Source organism: Ambystoma mexicanum, chromosome 8 (genome assembly GCF_040938575.1).
Source record: "Ambystoma mexicanum isolate Mex_15411 chromosome 8, UKY_AmexF1_1, whole genome shotgun sequence".
Taxonomy (NCBI): domain Eukaryota; kingdom Metazoa; phylum Chordata; class Amphibia; order Caudata; family Ambystomatidae; genus Ambystoma; species Ambystoma mexicanum.
Window position 1 is genome coordinate 1,084,138,880 of NC_090929.1, and position 14,979 is coordinate 1,084,153,858.

The 14,979-nt window shown below is 42.6% G+C and overlaps 1 protein-coding gene across 1 annotated transcript in view; it reads left to right on the plus strand.

The window, feature by feature from the left end:
- Nucleotides 1–14,979, plus strand: part of ALDH4A1 (aldehyde dehydrogenase 4 family member A1) — a 442,959-nt gene that overhangs the window by 3,365 nt on the left and 424,615 nt on the right. The window lies entirely within an intron of this gene.

The following is a 14,979-nucleotide window of genomic DNA, read 5'->3' on the forward strand; positions in this document are numbered from 1 at the left end:
ATACTTCTTTAGTAATACAATATTTGCTGATTTGAAATCCTGTGGTGGCAGCGGTTGGAGAGCATTGAGGGCAGGTATGATAGCCCTCTAAGAGTCTGGGGCTACTTCTTGGGTTAGACAAGGTTTCTTGGAGCTTGAGACCAGCCACTGAAAATACATCTGTCCTGAAGCGAGTGGCAGTTTTCACAATCCATTAGTTATGTACTAGGGCGACAAATCTAATGAAATGCAACTTTTCAACTACCTGGTACTATGAGATCCAAAACGGGTGCGTAAGTTCAAATAGTAAATAGTTTCATTGGTAAAGAAAATGGTGACATGCCCAATGGCTGTAATGCCACTATAATAATGGTTCAGCCGAAAACACTTGTTAAAAACAAGTTAGAAACAAATACAGCTGGAGATGCTGATCATAACTTTGCAGTGAGTATTGTCCTGGTGGAATGTTGGCTAAGGTAAATACTGAACATTGAAGCAGAACTCTGGACAAGAAACATCACGCTTTGAAACAGTGTTCAAGGCCCTCTGCTGACCAACTCTTTACAATTGTTCACCAACATTGCAATATTAGATGGAACATTGGGCATCAACGGCTCCAGATGAGATATTCAGGAGTACATCATCTGCATTTGCAGATAGCTTCACCCTCCAAATGTTGTACTCCCATGCCTTGAAACCCCTATCTCTTCCGAGCACAGACAATGGTTCCAGTGCCAGGAGAAAGGGAGGAAGGTAAACAGGAGTACGGGCAGCTGTGCTTCGCCTTGTTCGATTGAAAGAAGGTAATGCAAAGCAATTAAAAAGTAACGAAGCTTTAGGCTGCACATGTACGCCTCAATACGAGTTTGGCGATAAGTGGTAATGTTGGCGGTAACTGTGTTACCGCCAACTTTACCAATACTCCAAATACAGAGTTCAGGAAAATCCTGGAGGTAAACCCTCCAACTCACTGCCAAAATAATTGGCAGAATCGGCGGAATTACTGCTGCCAAAAAAGCCCCATTGATTCCAATTGAGTAAAAATAAATGGGGAATAACAGTAATTCGTTGGGGCGGTATTCTGGCGGATGTACCACTGGGATACCGCCCAACTCGTAATGAGGCCCTATAGTACTTTACACCAGATGCAGAAAATGTTGACAAATTTGAAAGCTCCTAGAAACTCGAACATAAAGGCAATTTTCTTATCTAAAACCTCTAGTGTGAGAGAGAACTATTTTGTGCACTTTAGTCATAATGGTGTGTAGTTGGCCAAAGGTGCAGCTGTATGGCCTTCTGCAGCATCTCATCATCTGTGGTTTGTAAGAGCTCTACCCTTTCTACAGGTTTTTGGTGCGACTTTGAAAAGCAGCTGGAAGCATTTCCAGACACCAAAAGGAAAATAAAGTCTATCTCCTAAATTGTACATATTTGTTTGCCTCGGCACGTCCTGTTGCACCCCATTTGTGTCTGCTAGCAGCGGGATCCGGTTGGGTGACACAGAGCAACCCGTTGTATAGGCCAACTCTTAGGGATATGCCTATGGTCTCTGTTCCCAGTGACCTGGCAAGATCAACACATTGAGATGCAATCTTGAAAGGGCACCGATCCGCATATTTTGTGATTACTGTTTGATAAAGATACTGGATCCTGATGGCAAACAATTAAGGTGGCATATCCTGCACTGGTTAATCCAACATCATCACACTTACAAGAACCATTTGAACTGTTTTGAGATGGATGCTTTTGTTGTTGAGCTTCTGATTTGAAGTTCTTGGAGGATGTAACTGTGCAAAACATCTTGAGGCGCTACCAGTGAAGCATCAAGCATCTAATACGCTCTGGACATTTGTTTGCTTAGGAATTTAGTGCCCTATCCTGAGATTGTTCTTCTCTGCCATCAACATCCATTTGTGAGGTTCTTCTGGTAACCCAGTGCACAAATCTTCTTTCATGGGTTGGGCTTCTGTTCACCCAGTAGAGCACTGTGGTTAGAATCGCGCAGCTATGTGCTATCTGAAAACTGCATCAAACCACCATGTTGAGGGTTTGTGTGTCATCAGCATAGCAGAGATCTACCATCTTGTGAGTTACTTTGTTCACACTCTAGTGGTGATTTGGTGTAGTATACAAGCTTGCTGGTGCTCTCAATTGGCCCTAAGGAGGGCTGCACTTTTAGGAATCCTATACGTGACCTTTTGTTAAAGTATTTGCAATCAATTATCACCATCAACAGTAATTCGTTCCAGGAAATGTTTATTCACATCCCTTTTGCGAAGCTTTTTTATAGGAATATTATTGTAGTGTCATATTCACTGAGGCTGCGCCAAAATTAGTTTAGATTGCATGTACAGATGCCAATGCATTTCGGTTACAAAAACCTTCATCAGGGCGGTACATTCATTCTGTTATCAATTAACAGTTACACGCTTTACATAATTATAAACCATTAAGTGACCACATTGTTACAATTGAAAAATGTTTTTCACATACCATTTCCCAGTGTCCAAAATGATGTAAACATAAAAAAAGGGGAAAGAGAAAAGAACAACAACCTCATTGTCAATCACTTTATGTACATTAGTTCTAGCTGATAAGCAAAAAAATGTGGGAATAGATCTCATACCTTAAGTATCTAACATTTCTCCACCTTGTGTGAGAAGCAACAAGTTGCAGTGCGGGCTCCTGTAAAACCCACAGGGAAGCTCGTCAGTAATCATACAATTGAAATTATAAGCCGTAAGTGCAAAGAGAGCAGAGCCTGCCTTACCAGACGAAAAATGCTGTGTCACTGGAAGCCGACTTCGCACGAGCACGCGCGCGAGTGTTAGTTTCAGTATTTAAATGATCCCATGGTGACCAAACGGCGTCGTGTCGAGGCACGTACGGCTTGGGTCCCACCCCCGTGTCAACACGGAGGGCGGGACTAGCACCATGGAAAAACACTAAAATCTAAGCATGGATTGCTCGTTGTTGATCATCAAATGGACGATTACGCTTTAGATCTCATCTTTTTGCTCATTACTATTTGGTCCTTATGCCATAGGACCTCCTGGTAGCCCCAGGCTAAAGTTTGTTTATTTTATAAGAAATAATACATATTTTTTGGATATATGAGCAGTATTGTAGTGCCCACCTTCATACTTCATTTTGGTATACAAGCTTGCTAACACAATATTGCCATGAAGAACCCAAAAAGTCTACACTTCGAGCGTCTGCAAACACCTGCACGATGAGGAATATTTGTACAGAGTATTAAGGCGTTTTATTGTGGGATTGCCTTTTTAATGCAATATTCACTCAGTCAAGCTTCAGTGATTTATTTAAGGGATTATTGGGGTGCTCTACCTTGTACAATATTTTTGTGTGCTTTTTTTCTTAAAGCATCACAGCCATTCTTTTTTTAGAAGTGGATGTCTCATTAAGCAAGGCATGCCTTATTCTATCACAGAAATCTGCAATTTATTTTTGAATTGATTCACATTTGTCTTTCTATCATTTTCATTATTTTATTACATTTAACCCTGTTCATGCCACACTTCTGTAGAGAAGTAATTCGCCAGTCCAAACTACCAGAAAGCGAGCACTTTTGGGACCTTAACAAGTTACTGTTTACCAACATGAGGTCAACATGAGCCTTATTTTGGGATCTGGCTTAAAGCTTCTTTGAAGTCCTTTCCAGTTTCACACTGCTAGAGCGAGATGGTAAGAGGGACTTATTTTTGTTATTTGATCAATAAGTACCCCTATTCACATACTCTAATTCCCTATAAGGATTAATTGCATAGATTCACTGATTTGTATATAAAGGTTTCTCAGTCTAGCAGGACTGCTTTAGCTGACACATGTTTTGACCTGGAATAGTCCAGGCTGCATAGAGTACTTCTAATTTCAGTAATTGATTTCTTCCTACTAGTTGCGTGCATATGTGAGGATATTGCGCTGGGTAGCACCAAAAGAAAAAAAAGGGCACAAAACCTGTGTTCACATAAAAGTAAGTAATTTATTCATAAACCAGTGCTCAGAAAGCTCAACGTGGCAAAAAAGAAAAAAGAACAGTAAAATCAGTTAGGTTAAAAGATAGCACAATCCGTAAGCATCAACGAATTGTATCAAAAGGAAATATACTGTGAAATCCATTTGGTTTCCATTAGGCAGAAAGAATTAATAATCAATTATGTGTTGCCTTGTGACATATATATCTTATGGATAAATTAACAATGCAGAAAAGGTATAGAATTCTTCTGTTATAACTCATAAAATGTATTAATAAAGTTCATTAGTGCATCAATCAATGAAATGAGTCCACATTTTCTAACATTAATTGGTTTCAAATACTATTCGAGGTGTCACAAACCATAAAGCATTCTTCTAGGTGGCAGAATAGAGAACATTATTATTAAATTGGTTGCTGCCTAAATTTTGTGAGAGCGCTAATCTCTCTATTGGACTAATTATCAATTTTTAGGGGTCTGCCTTTTATAGGACCCCGACCACTGCTGCAAACTAGGGGCGAACTTCTTTGTAATTTTTTTTACATTTTTTGACCTGGACAGTCTTTATCAAGGCTCTAACCATATGACATCTGTAGGAAATCATTTCATTTCAATAATGACATTATCAATTATTGTATATGCATATATTGTATCCAAAATGAAATCAAGACATGATTCACTTCCAAGTTGAGCAAAGTCCACCTGATAGACTTGACATTGTCAGCCGCCATCAATGTTTTCCTAATGTTTCAAGCAACTGTTATGGAGTGTAGGTTGAATTAAAGTTTGATTTATAGTCAGATTAACTTTGTTTAGATTCAAGAGATGGTTCACATGGAATGTTCATAATAACCTGAACGTTGGCATTTACGTTTGTTTGATTTTTCTTAGCATTGGTAATAACCTTAACTCCTTGAATCACTCCCCCCACTCGTTCATTCTGTTTCTATTTTTGGTAACAGTGCCTTATCCGTGCCTGTTTTCAAATACCCATACCTGTCGGTCTGGGGGAGGGGGAGAGGGGTGTGTGGGCATAGAAAGAGCGAGAGAAAGCTAGAATTGTGTGTTGGGGTACGGGGTAGTATAAGAGGAGGGTGAGGGAGGCCGGTGGGACATGGTGTGTGTTTTTTCAGAATAACCCAGTACTTGTTCATCTGTTGGTATTTGCACATGCCGTATCTGTATCCAGTTGTGTGTGTGGTGTGATTTGCATATGCATTATCTTTATCCATGGGCATTGTCGAATAAATCGTTTAGTTGGTCATACGTGTTTGTTTTGTGCATTCACGTTATCCGAATACATGGAGGCATTCTGTTAGTGGTTGTGTGTGTGCTTCAGCTATTTCTGTCTGTGGGCATGTTTGCAGAAATCTAGTTGGTGGGTGTATGTGCCTTTGTCGCTGCACAGATGTTTGCTTTCTGCATGTCTGAATAATTTGGCTGTGTGTGCATTTTGGTCATGGGTTATCCCGATCCACTTGCATATCCAAAGTCATCTGGTTGGTGGTCGTACAAGTGTGGGATTTTTCATATGTGTTATCTACATCCATTTGTTTATGTCTGCATGCCCCAGATTTAGAAATCTTTTGGCTATCTTAATAAGTGAATCTCTCAAGTTTTACTTAATTTCAAAATGTTGTGGCATGCACCGGTTTCACTTAAGGGCTATGTGTATGGCAACAATCGCATAGAATTAAGCCAAAAAGGTTGTGATAATTGTCCTGAACGTTTTTCTTTTGTATTGTCATTATTGTTTTTATAGCGCCTTTCACCATTGGTATGGTCATAACGTGCTATGGATGCCATTGGGGATTGGAGTCCATGTATGGGAAAATTCGTCAGAGGAGTTTAGAATGCGTGTGTGCATTTTAGCCAAAGCGAAGTTGGGTATGGACGGCCAGTTCCCTACTAGTTACCCATATCAAGCAGGCACGTGAATGGGTGTTTTGTAAATGATTAGAGAGCGTGCAAGAGTAGTAGAAGTACATTATGTGTCCAGCTAGACTGAATTCTTTTTGTTGATAGCTGCATTCTACTGGCAGAGGTGTTGTGCAATATGTCATTGGGAAAGGGATACGGTTGCAGATGAGTACGGGGGAGAAGCATTGCCTTTGGCTAACTTCCATAGGTATGGAGTGATATACGCACCCGTCTGCTGTTGCTGGCTTCTTGGATTCGTATCTGCAGTGTGGACTCCCTCCTGTGTTCTAGTGGATATGGTTAATCGGGTTAATTCTTAATTCCATGGAAAACCGAATGCCAAAAACATCCCATTAAACATTTCAGCATGAAACACATTGATCAAAATGTCAAAATGTCACCAAATGTACCATTTACATTTGGATTAAGCCAAACCTGTTCTTGCGAAAAGTGTTCTAGTGTGATTTACAGTTTCATTTGTGTTGTGAAGGGCTTGGTATTATGGATTTGTTTCATTTGGAATTGACTGCTGGTGCCTTACCAGTGGAATTCCCAGCATATGGAGTCTTTAAATTGTGTTACTTTAGAATGGGGTGTTTCGTCTTACCGTTTGTAGAATTCCCTTTTTTATAGGTATGAACCTTAACTAAGTTGAATCCCCCTGAAACGTTCAAGAAATTACATTTCCGTGAATCATTTCACAAAACCTACTTGAGTGGTCCAACTATTGGTCTGTCTTCACTGTGTTTTATGGCGCCATGCGTGTCTTTTTTTTTAAATTATACCGGAGACGACTTAGTTTTCTATCTGCTCTGAGCCAGCCTGGCTTCTGCCTTGAAAGCGATTCTTGTCGTCTTCGTTACTTTCAAGCGCATCTGTGTTCGGTGGCAAATTTAGAAATCGAAGGATATGTATTGAAATAGAAGTAGTGCGTAGGTCACGCGGAAAACACGGGCGGAAGAGTGGCAGCAATAGAGGACTAACCTAGGACGACGGACTGGGCCTAATGTTATGACAAGGGCTGTGATGAGGGACAGCAGGACCTCTAGATAAAGGTTGCAGGTCTGAGGACATGGCCCCATGGAGCAGACTGGTTTCTGTGTAGAACCTTTAAACCTGAGTAGGGTTTGTCTCAAGAACCGATTACTCACAATGTGGGCATGAACACCTGTGGCCATGGCTTATCTTGTTGGAAGACTGCTCTTGTCCTTGGTTCATTACTCTGGGGTCTAGAGATTTTATGAGGAGAAATCTGCTATCGAGGTGAGGCTCTTACACCAAACGCCAAGGTCTTTTTTCATATGAGGTTTTTCCTTACATTGTTGGCAGGCAGAGGCCTTCCTGTAAAAGTGACCTTGAAAGTGTGCTTAGTGTGCCTGTGTGCTTGTTTTCGAGCTAGCTTTATCTTAGACAAACTAGGAGTTTGTGTATTCTGCACAGGTGCGTGAATATGCCTCTACCACCTCCCTCCCAGAATAGTTGGCCTTTTTGCATGCTCTGCCTTTACCAGCTATCGAAGGCGCTGCTTTTTTCGGCAGCAGGACTGTAGAGATGTATTCTCGATATTGTGCTGCAGATGCAGTGGTTAATAGGTGCCCGCAGACGTAGCAGTGACAGTTCTACTAACGTCTAGTCACTAGGTAATCCACCGAAACACGGTTACACTTTATATCAGCGTTAATGACAACCAAGCTAATCGGACAATGTAGATAATACAGAAAGCAACAGAAAATAAAATCCTTAACTGAAAAACAAAGTCCTATTTTCACTTAACAAGCGGTAGTACTACTAGTATCTGACTCTCTTCCCAGCCGATTCCCAAATTCCTCTTTCTCACACAACAGAGAGTCCCCATCTACTGAAACGGTTGTAGAGTTTGGAGACTCGGACAGGCACATACTCTATCAGGTGCCCTTTGCTGTGTCGCCAGTCAGGGAGTCCCAATCAGCCCTACATTTTGTATGTTGTCATTGTGACAGTATTGATTTTAGCAAGTTGCAATTTTTTGGTTATTTATTTTTTCATTTAGAGATGGGGAATGAGTTACATTAGACTTTGGCCGTATTTCCTTATTCCTCTCCTGGATTGTGGATTTTCCTTTCTATTTCCCAAATTGTATTTTATTTTTCTAACTTTTATTTTTCTGGCCAGCACCGCTTCAAAATATTTGTCTGGTTTCTGCTCAATTAAAGCACAAGAGAAACCTGCCTTGGGGCTCGATTTTTCTCTGGAAGACCCTGTTTCAGTGTAATTGAGCTTTGGAGCCATACTTCCCAAAATACATTAGTTGGATGAAGGTGAACCACGGACCTGACTATTGAATTATCAGACTATTCCCATGCCTGTGGAATAGAAACCAACGTTTTGTCTACTGGCCACTTGTGTATGGCGTCAAGGGCATTGGCATGGAAATTATAGTATGCGTTAGGAATTAAAAGATTACTGAACCAAGTGAAGCATTGGTGTTTTTTGGGTTGGTGTGGAAAACAGCTTTAAATAAGCATGATCCTTACAACTTTTCCTTCGAGAGGTGTCGAAGAAAGCCTTTTCTTCAGTCTTCATTTGGGGAAGCATTATTTTTGTTATGTCCGGTGGAGACAGAGCATCTGTTAATGGCTGTAATGTCCTGAAAATTACAGATCTAGGAAAGTGGCAAAGCATCTCCCAGAGCAGATTGCGCCCGTCTTATCAGTTCTCCACCAGTCCTCTACATGCTAGTCAACTCTGTCACACTCACTGGCAGCTGGGATCAAAGCTCTCCAGAGGCAATTCCTAGGCTATTCCTGCATCATTCCCCCTCTCGAAAGGGCTTTCTGACAGACAGTAGGCCTTTCAAGTTTACAAATCCCTAAGCATCCCGACCTCCTCTGCTCCCCCTAACCAATTCAGCTACCTCTGTCACCCCGTGCCCTACCTCTAACCCTCAGGGGGTGCATCAATCTATGTACGGCGCTCTGTCCTTTTTCAGCTAATGTTGTATTTTATTAATACCATACATTTGTATACATTTGCCAGACTCGGAAGAGGGGGAATCTGGCCGGTTTCCAGCACTGATGGCAGGTGTGGAAACCGTAAAGTTCAATGTCTTCGAGCTGGCTCTGATACGACAACAGAGTGGCCAAAATGTGGTCTGATTGGTAACCTGGTCAAGATAGTGGTGCTGTCTCGGGAGAGTGGCCATGAGGGCAGGAAGGAGGTTGTTTTTAATATGTGGTGTAGTTGCTGGAATCGTTTTGTCTGGTAAAACAGCTGAGGAGTTTCAGTGCCTCACAGTCTAAGAGACGCGGATTGTCTGAAGAAGTTATTGTGATGTGCAGGGTTCTGTGGAGTGACTACGGTGTCTTGCAGAGGGTCCATGAGGGAGCAGTATCAGGCAGAATGGATGAGAATATTGTGTCTTTTGAGTGGCTGAAACATTGACTTAAAGAATGGCAAAGACTGGGACTGTTGTGGTTCAAATGAGGGCATTGTCTGAGGTACAGTTGCTGATATTGTTAGTGGGTGGCGAGTCGCTGGGACAAGGCGCTGTGTCTTTCTGAGCCTCCAATACTGTGGCAGTGTCTGGCAGATTTAATATAACTGGAGTTAGTTTGGTGAGTGACTGACATGTTAACAGTGTCTGAAATTGGTGGGGATTTGGACAGTGTTTTTATTTCCTTAAGAGGCAGGCAGAAACAATATCCCTGTCTAGTGAGTAAATTGGCTGAGACCGGGATGTGATCTTTCCAAGTGTATGCAATGGGTGCTTTGTCTTGCAGAGATGATCAGATGGAAGGACTGGGGCGGTGTCTGGTAGAGGGGGTGCAAAAAGGTGTGACTTTTGGGACAGTGCCCATTATAGAGCATACACTGGAGCTCATTATTGAAGTCCCTGAGGTGTAAATGGAGGTGCTAAAGACCGGCGATACCCAGTTACACCTGTCTTAATGCCTCCATTCACGCTTTGTGGGATTTTCATAGTTTTTGAGGGCAGGGCGTAACAGGAGTTACGTTTACGCCTCCCATTTGCCTTCCACCTTCACAAACAACTTGGTGTCATGCCAGCATGAGATTTTTCATCCTGATGTGAAACCAAGGATTTCCAATTGGTTTCCATGGGAATTCATTGTAAACGTCTCCTGCCATGCGTATGTGGAAGGCAGCAATTACTCTATTTGCACTGCATAGTGCATAGAGAGTAGTGTAAAGAGGCTTCCGCCGTCTCTTTACACTTCTCATTTGCACTTTGCAGTGCAAATGATGAAAATTGCCCAGAGCGTGTCTGTAAGCGTAAGTTGTCCCCTCCGTGCAATTTACGGTTTATTAATAAAATGAGCACCCAAAATAAGTGAAGAGAATACAGTGCAATAAATCCTATATGTGGCAAATGGGTGTGCTGTCAGAAACCCAAGGGTACGCTCACATCTACTCCCCGTGGATCCTCTGTTCAAGTGGCCAGGGAAGGGCCATCGCTTTTGGACCCCCTAGCCCACTGCCCATGCAGCCCTTCGGCTAAGGGCCCCAAGGCAAAGGACCGCTCCTAAAGATGCAGCTCCAGACTGTGTGTGCCCGTGTTCGCCTGGGAAGCCAGCAGCCAGTCATCAACCAGCAGCGACTGACAAGATAAGTCTGCTCTGCATGGGGAGCCCTGCTTCTCTTATATCCTACACAACATAGCCTACCAAAATTAGCAAGCTAGTAAAGAGTACCCCTATCACTGTTTTGTACCTACAGTTCAGTGATGTTATTTACTGTTGTGTCCCATACTTAGGTGTTCTCCCTCTATCCAGATAACTCAAATCTAGGTGTTTTGCACTTACTGTTGGACCTCCAATTTAGGAGTTCACACTCTGTCCAGGTGAAGTTTAGCCATGCATCACACTTAGTTGAAATATGGAGATTAGTCATTTGTCACATCAGATAGGACTGTGTAGATTAGCCACATGGAAGAATTTAGCGAGTAGCCAAAGCACTAACCACCCACTTCTACCTCCTCAAAAACACCACCCAAACACTATACATGCCCAATGGTCTGGCAAACCTATACCCTAACATAAACCCAACACAAGCAACACACACTTAAAACAAACTAACCCGGACACTGGACCTTACCCATACGGACACAACGAGCCAGTGTACACAACCTTAAACACCTGCCAATCTAGCCATAAAACACACATACACACTCCAACATGACAAACAGCCACACAGAAAATGCCCAAGACATTGGACCTTACCTGTATGGATACAACAAGCCATTGCACACAACCTACCATCTGCAAGCCAACACACACGGATGCCAGTTTCTCCTAGTTTTGGACCTATCCTATCATTCTTCCCTCACTAACCAACAACGTCTTCTTTCTTGCAAAGCCATGTGAGCGCCAGGAGACTGCCCTGGTGTGGTATCAGTGCGTGGTATAAATCAACATAACAACATAACAGGGGCACAGCTATCTATCTGTGCAATCACAAAACCGGCCCACCTCTCTCATATCCTATTAGCTCCACCACCAAATAGAAGGTAACATGCATGTACCCACTTCCATTCTGCAACTGTCGCCCCACATAGACTCACTGAGTTGTTGTGAACTGTGTTGCCCAGCCATGTCTCACATCAAGATAACTATTAGTTAGCAATATCTCACAATTTGGTAGACTATACTCTGTGTTAGCTAGTCCAGATAAAATTGCACATATGAGCCAGCGTCACATCTAGACAGAATTGTGAATATTAGCATTGCGCCACATCTAGACAGAACTGTAATACTAGCTTGCGCCACATCTAGACAGAATTGTGAAGATTAGCATTGCATCATATCTAGACAGAACTGTAATACTGGCTTGCATCATATCTAGACAGAATTGTGAATGTCAGCTTGCAAACCTAGACAGGATTGTAAAGATTAGCTTGCATCGCATCTAGACAGAATTGTTAATGTCAGCTTGCAGCACACCTAGACAGGATTGTAAAGATTAGCTTGGGTCACATCTAGACAGAATTGTGAAGATTAGCATGCGTCACATCTAAACAGAATTGTGAAGATTAGCATTGCGTCATATCTAGACAGAATTGTGAAGATTAGAATTGCGTCATATCTAGACAGAATTGTGAAGATTAGAATTGCGTCACATGTAGACAGAACTGTAATACTAGCTTGAGCCACAGCTAGACAGAATTGTGAAGACTAGCGTGCGGCACATCTAGACAGAATTGTAAAGATTTGTCTCTGTCACATCTAGACACAATTGTGAAAATTAGCCTCCATCACATCTAGAGAGAATTGTAATGCTGGCTCACGTCACATCTAAACAGAATTGTGAAGACTAGGTTGCGTCACATCTAGACAGAACTGTGAAGATTAGCATTGTGTCACATCCAGACAGAATTGTGAAGATTGGCATTGCGTCACATCTAAACAGAATTCTGAATATATGCTTGCGTCACATCTAGAGAGAATTGTGAATGTCAGCTTGTACCACACTTAGGCAGGAATGTAAAGATTAGCTTGCATCGCATCTAGACAGATTTGTGTAGTCAGCTTGCATCACATCTAGATAGAACTGTAAAGATTAGCATTGTACCACATCTAGACAGGATCTGTGAAGGTTAGCATGCGTCACTTCTAAACAGTGATGCCACTAACCAACCCCACTAAACAATCTTACCCCTCTGCATATACATCTGAAACTCGAACTAAACACAACCATATTGCTAGTGCACAACAGACCACACACACTTCACCACATTGCAACAACAAAATATACTACACACAGCTTCATGCTACAGCACACAATTGCTCCCAACTGAAAAGCACATCTAAGCTCAGCGAACGGTGCAAACCGAACTGCTCTCTTGCCTTTCTCCCGTCAATCCTACTAACCTTTCTACCCTCTTCCCTTTTCAGATCCGCCAGAGCACCTGGGGACCACTCCGGTGGTGATGGTGCGCAGTACAGATACCTTAAACATTAACCTAGGTGTTAACTAATTGTATTGTAAAATTGGGTATAATGGTCTTAACCCTTTACATAAGATGAGACTGTTGCCAGACTGTGTAGTGCCAGAGTACATTTTTAACATTCACTGTTTTGTATTTAACTGTATATGCTGAGACACCCCTATTCTAGAAGACTCGGTCACGTACGGGGCAGCCACAGTTGGTGGGTGGGAGAGCAAGCTGCTTATAGCCCCCACTCCCCAACCACACAATTCAAATAGGTTATCCCTTAGGTCCAGGGACAGCTTTCACCAAATCATCAAGTACTTCACACAGCTTGTATTTGTACTGTACCTAAGATGATAAACGTCAAACTATTTGTACATTTGAACAATTGATCATACATAGACTATGGTACATTTTTACTAAATTTTCGATTACACAAGCATATTTATCTCTTAAAAATAAGATTTGCATATCTGTGAGTGAGCAGGAGACAATGCCACTACAGTTGAAGGTTTGGGCTAATTCATATATGTGATAGTCAATCTAATGTATATCAATTCTTTGTAAATATTTTTTAACACAGTTCTTTAGTTGTTTTTTCCAGTCTCCTCTTGGAAATCCGGAAAGCTACATAGTGCGAAACCTTGACACCTATTTATCTCCTGTTTTTGAAAGGAGATGGCCATTGAGTGATATTTGCTTGTGTCTTAACATTGAGGGATTTAAATTTGCTCCTTAACACAGTTCATTTTGCTGGGGCAAAGTTGAGAGTTTCATTGTGCAATTTGATGGCCACAGGTTTACATTTTGGTGGGCGTGTTTAAGTGCGTGCTGTGGTAAGTCAGAATCGGGAGACGGACAAAATGACATTTCAGATTCAGTATTTATTTGAATTTCTCCTAAAAAATCCTATGCTGATCCTAGGTTCTTCAACCCTATTCTAATGGAAAGGAAATAAATAAACAGTGCTCGTCAGGATGTCCTAAAATTACCAAAGTCTGCAGTCCGTTCTAACGTGATTGCTGTCCCTACCACTATAAACACATACCAAGAGCCTGACATCAGCAGAAATACCAGAAAAGGGCCTTTTGCCCAACAAAGGAAAGGGTGGCTGGTTTCTGACCTGACCACAATGTCTCTTTATCACAACAAAGAGGTTCTTGGCCCCTGTGGTACAGTTCAACTTAAAGATGTTAACAGTCTCTCTCCTTTTTCCCCCTCCCCTGGTTGGGCACCGGTCTGTGATTAGTCAATTACTCTTTATGCTATCAGGGACTTGGTCGCTGGTCTCAGGTCTTCCTTCACCCTTGGGGACCCCCTAGTTCGTAAGTCCACACCTGGTTTTCTCCTTGGGTTGCCCACCATGGACTCTCGTCAGTTTTGCTTCGTTTCCTTATGTTTTGGATTGTTCCCCTCCCTGGGGTCTTAAGCCTCATGCGACTTGGGGTTAGATTTGGGTCTCCCTGCCTTGGGGTCTGACTTCGGTTCCCCTGCCTCAGCGTTTGTTTTCCGCACAGCTCTCTGGAGCAATAGCCAACAAGCTTCACAGACTTACCTCCCTTTGGGAGAGGGGACATATTCTCTGTATCCGTCACAGTGCTCTTTTAATATCCATCATCCGTTTCACATTGTATTCAACCTACTGGTGCTAAATGGCAGAGCTGCCATGTAAAGGAGTTACATGGGCTACAGTCAGGGTTGTGGGCCATTATCGGCCATGCCCGTCTCCCCGCCAAGATGTGGAAGCCATTCGCCCTCATGGGTTCATCCAGGGTGTGAATGGCTTTCTTTTGCCCTCAGGAGATTCATGCTGCTTGCGCAGCCAATCTCCCGAGGGGGAAAGAAAGAAAACGTTAAAAAAAGATGTCTGCCACCATAGGGAAAAGGGACTGAGTCCCTTTTTCATTTGTATGGCAGTGGCCAGAACGGGAGGTGCAGCGGACCGGAACTCAAAGCTCCGGTCCCACAGGTAAGTGTGGAGGGAGGAAGAAGGTGGGGGATAGGTTTTGTTTTGTTTTGGGCGGTTATGGGCGTGTTGAGGCAACAAGGAGAAGCTCCTGTGATGAATCCTTGGATGTTGTCTATTCTCCGCTAGGGGGTGCCCCTTGCCATGAGACAGTGAAGGTGAGGCCACTAGCCGATAGTCTCCCCGGGGGTGGC